Source organism: Schistocerca piceifrons, chromosome 5, assembly GCF_021461385.2.
Source record: "Schistocerca piceifrons isolate TAMUIC-IGC-003096 chromosome 5, iqSchPice1.1, whole genome shotgun sequence".
Lineage (NCBI taxonomy): Eukaryota > Metazoa > Arthropoda > Insecta > Orthoptera > Acrididae > Schistocerca > Schistocerca piceifrons.
In genome coordinates, this window is record NC_060142.1 from 42353702 (window position 1) to 42358780 (window position 5079).

Consider the following 5079-nt stretch of genomic DNA (forward strand, 5'->3'; position numbering starts at 1 on the left):
ATATGCTCGCATCAGGTCGGTATATCTGTTCCAGTTTGTAATCACTTGTGTGTTTGCCATCCTCCGTGCATCGTCTTCGACACTGGCGATATCTAGTACGATAGGACTGTGGTCAGAGTCCATCATGTAGCGCTCTGTGACCGACGCATCGAGATCCAAGTTTCTCGCGACAGAAATATCTAAAAAAATGAGAATTTACGTCCGCGTTGCCGGGAATGTGCGTGGGTCCGTCTGGGCTGATGACACTAAGGGTGGCGCGCCCCTCGATCAACCCCCACAAAGTCTTGCCACTTGCGTTCTCGGCTCGACGGCCTCAGGCTCTATGTTTCGAATTTGGTTCCCCTCCCACCAATACACGATTGCCAGACCTAAGCACAGCCTGAAGGTCCTGTACTCAGATACGTGAAGTTGGGGGGGGGGGGGGGGGGAAGGGCGTGGTGGGGGGAGAGGGGGTGGTAGGCTGAAAAATTTGCCAAAGGTTTTGGCCAATTTTGATTTCTACACCGGCAGCCTCGATAGTTTGCGGAAGTTCAAAGGAGCGGAAGCACCTTCTGCCCTTAAGGGGGGTAGGACGTCAAACGGGCCGACTTGGAGCAGGAGAGGCACTACAGGACATTTTAATTTCCACTGTCTATACTTTTACAAATAAATTCATAAAACTTTGTCACCATGACCAGGAAGGGTTCACAATTCACCCTCATAGCAGTGGAAGTTCGAAAACATAAAGAAATGATTTTTTTTTACATGTGAACTTTCATCATTTTTTTCACTTACTAATGGCAGTATTTGTTGCTGTAGGTACACTTTTCTTCAGAAGTAAGAGAGATTCTTCGATGAATTTTTGCGCCGCATACAAACCATACTTAAAGGTGTGTGAAACTCTAGAATTTTCCAAATATATTATAAACTGTGGTAGAAATTGAGGTAATTAACTATAAAATTTGTGTTTTTTGTAAACATGAAGTTTAAAATATAACAGTTCATTCTAGAGTTTCGTACACCTCTAAGTATGGTAAGTATGCTGCGCAAAATTCATCGAAGAAGCTCTCTAACATATGAAGGAAAGTGTACCTATAGCAACAAATGCTGCCGTTAGTAAGTCAAAAAAGTGATGAAATTTGACATGTAAAAAAAATTACTTCGTTATGCTATCGAACTTCCACTGCAATGAGTGTGAATGCTGAAACCTCCTAGTAATGCTGACAAAGTTTTATGAATTTATTTGTAAAAGTATAGACAGTGGAAATTAAAATGTCCTCTGATGCCACTCCTGCTCCAAGTCGGCCGGTTTCACGTCCCACCCCCTTAATCAATACCGCTGTCCCGCCGCAAGAGCGGTCCACACGGTCGTACCGGTGGATGGCGTAATTTGTGACAGAGAATCGGTCGTCGGGCTTTAGGTTTGTTTCCGTCAGACACATAATATCTTTGGCATGCCAATCTAGAAAGTCTTCCGAAACAGTTCCTCTAGTTTTAACGCCTTTGGCGTTCCAGGTTGCTATTTTGTTCTTCTGGACGTAAGGCGATCCATCAAGGCATGTCACTAACGTCATTGCTCCGTCAGCAGTAATCATAAATCTTGATATGGCATCAGGCGCAACTCGAAGCTTTGCCAAGATGTCCTTAAAAGTGGTAAAAAGGGTAATAAGACTGATTCCTGAAAACAGTTGTCGCAGCTGTCTTAGCTCGTCCAGAAATGTATCCAGTTGAGCGCTGTGGGAAGACTGCGGTGTGTGGCAGCGGCCCCCACACCCTGGTGTGGAGAGGGCGGAGGTGGTGGGGCGCGACCGGGCGGCAGCGGCTGTTGTAGAGCGTGGTGGGGTAAGGGCAGGGTGGAATTCAGGCCCTGGCACATTCCATCTGCGGCTTTTGACGGCAGCAGAGCTCGAACCTGTGGCTGTGGCTGCGGGAGCAGAGCCCGCCGTCACTGTCGCGACTGCAGTAGCAGTTCGCGGGTATGGCCGCGGAGGACGAATCGCCATCAGCTTTAGTGTAGTAGGACAGCGGCGTGGTTTGCCGGATGGCTGTCGCCGCAGAGAGCGCATTTCGCCGGCGTGTCCCATTTCTTGGTACACGTGTTAGTGAGCTGCTGGCACTGGTGGCGCTGTACAGGACCCACAGGCTGCCGATATAATTCGATGCAGCGTGTGTCTGATCGCGTATAGTTGACGCTTCTTTGGGTCAGGATGTAGTATGGCTTTGAAGGAGGCGAGCTTTTTGCGACCTTCACCTGGTTTTGGCGGGTGAGAGGCGGCTGTTTCTTGCTTCATCTCGATGACTTTACACTTGCGGAAGATGATGATGTTGAGGTCCCATACTCCGAGGAGCGTAAGGGACGATTCAGGAGACCCGCACCGCCGTACTAGGCAAGGTCCTAGCGGAGGTGGTTTGCCATTGCCTTTCCCCGACCATAAAGGGGATGAATGATGATGATGGAGACGACACAACACCCACTCACCTCGAGGCAGAAAAAAATCCCTGACCCCGCCGGGAACCCGGGACCCCGTGCGCGGAAAGCGAGAACGCTGACGCAGGACCACGAGCTGCGGACTGTCGAAGATGAGGTCCACTGTAGTTTCTGCTGGGATGGTGTCGTGGGCGAGACCTTTAATCACCGCCTTGAACGAGTCACGCTCTTTTGTTGGATAAGTCTGATGCGAGATGTTGTTCCTCTGGAAATATTCTTCTATCGTCCTACAATTGGGAGGTGTGGAAGCCTATAAGTTTACCGATGTGCCCCTACATGAAGTGTTGAGGCCACCTTTTAACATCGGCGCAATTTCTTTGCTGATTTTCATGGTGCCATGGTGCCATTTTGGATCGTGGCAATTATTGGGGGGGGGGGGGGGGAGGATCTTCTCTCTTCTGTTTTGGCTGGGATCCTGATTAGAGAGTTGATCCCTTTTCGCCACAATTTCATCCGCTTCTGGGGATGAAATCGGGGTGAAGCTGTTGTGGGTCGGATGTTGGCGACTACAGCTCCTCATCCAACTCCATGTCATCTCCGGTAGTGGAACACTCCGAAGCGAGCCGGACGCTTCGTCGCTTGCATCACGTCTGCGTCTGCTTGTTTCCGTATTTTACCCTCGGTGATGTTTGTGGAGGGATGGCTGCGGGAGTCCAGAGACTGGGCACTACAGCGGAGTGGGGCTTTGGGTTTATCCAGTGTGCTTGCAGAAGCGGTTTCCTAAGTCATACCGACCCTGTCAAGGGGCGCTGGTTGTTCAGAGCCAGCCCTAGTGTAGACTATGCGCGGGTATCCAGGTAGCACTACAGGCTCTGGTATAGGAATTTCCCTACTCTCGGAGGAGAAGGGAGTATGCCCTGCGGCAGTTTCTGACTGGGACACGTTACTGGCAGATCAGACGGCTCAGAACGAAAACACTCCGAGCCCCGCGGCCACCGCGCTGCTGGTAGACCAGCAGCAGCTGCGCCACAAAGCGATCACGCCTAGCTAGGTCTTACCACAACAAATTTTCCGCACACGACAATTCTGCTGCGCTGTGTACACACAAGGCACACGACAACTTTGTCTTCCCTACGGCAAGCGTAGCGCGCTCGAAGAACAGCGACCGGCAGTAGAGCGTCCGCCCGCCACGAGTCCTCCCCCTCGAATGCCGACCTTCCTCAAGGTTCACAACTCAGAGAGGTCAGCTGAAGGTTCAAATAAAGGTGCGAAAACGTATGTATATAAGTAAAAAGTAAATGCTGTTCGTTGGAAAGCACATCAATTAAGAACGGCTGGACAGATCTAGGTATTCTTTTTATAAAAAAAATCGTGATAGCCCGATTAAGGTTTCTAGGAAAAGAAAAACTGGAAAAGTCGCCAGGGAAATTGGGAAATTCGGAAAACTTGAAAGTACTTTTTTCTATGCCGTATGAACTCAAGACAATAACTCACGATTCGAAAGATGGATATGCGTAGTTCTTTTTTAAGTTGTATTCATTATTGTTCTGGAAAAATTTTCAGGAAAAAAGATTCGGGCCAATTACAAAGGAAACTCGGAAAATTCCCACAAATCACAAAAATCAAAATTTTTGTATACTTTTTTAACGTAACTTACGATGGGAACGACGTATTTGGTTGAGTGTTTGTTTGTTTTGTTTGTTATGCTCCCAGGATGGAAATAACCGAATGCTTTCAGTTGAAAAAAAAAAAGGCTGGAAGATCTGGGGAAAAAACCAGAAAAGAACATTCCACCCTAAATTAAAATAAACTTACACTTGTTTTTACTTTTTTGTTGTTTCTCGATCTGTCAAACAAATGTGGTTATTTTGCTTTTATTCCAATTTATTTCGCTACTACATGTGCAACTGTCATTTGACAGATGATTGTCAAGTAGTGATTCAAGTCACTCAGTTGCATAGGGATGAGAAATTTATTCAGTTGTATATATATATATTACTGTGCACTTAATTGATTCCCTTCCGTGGTTACTGCATTCTGCACCTGTTGTAGTTCTGCGTCTGATTTGTTCCACTCGATCCCTCCCACCCTTCTCTTTTCCTTTTTTTATCCTCTTTTTACTCTTAATAGTGTCCCTTTCCAGAGCTATTTGTACGCAACGTAAAATTTCACATTGTTAGTGCACAATTAAGAAGCGTTAATAATCCATAGTGCAACTAATATGAACATAATTAAAAAATAAACCATAATCCTACAGTTGCATGGATGTCAGTCCCGTGAGCACGCGCCGCGAGATTTCACATCCCTCGCCATTTTCAACTTCGTCCTTACTGCTGTGAATACAAACCGAAACTGTCCGTGTAACGACAGAAAGTTGAAATTACATTCTCCAAGGTTTGTTAAGTCGCCGAGATCACCTTATTGCATGGAGGATTTAACTTTAAATTTGAATTAAAAAGGTGACACCAAAAAATAGCTCATCTTTTTTTACTAAACTCTTTTGTGCAATGTAATTCTGTATTATTAAAATGGCACTCGTATATTTACAAGAACCCTTCTTACAAAATTTGTCCCCATTCATTCACAGTAGAACACAAATAAGCAGAGTTTTTTTAGCATAATGTGCATTCGTTATCAGCTTTGTGAGATACACACTCAAGAGCTATTTTCCT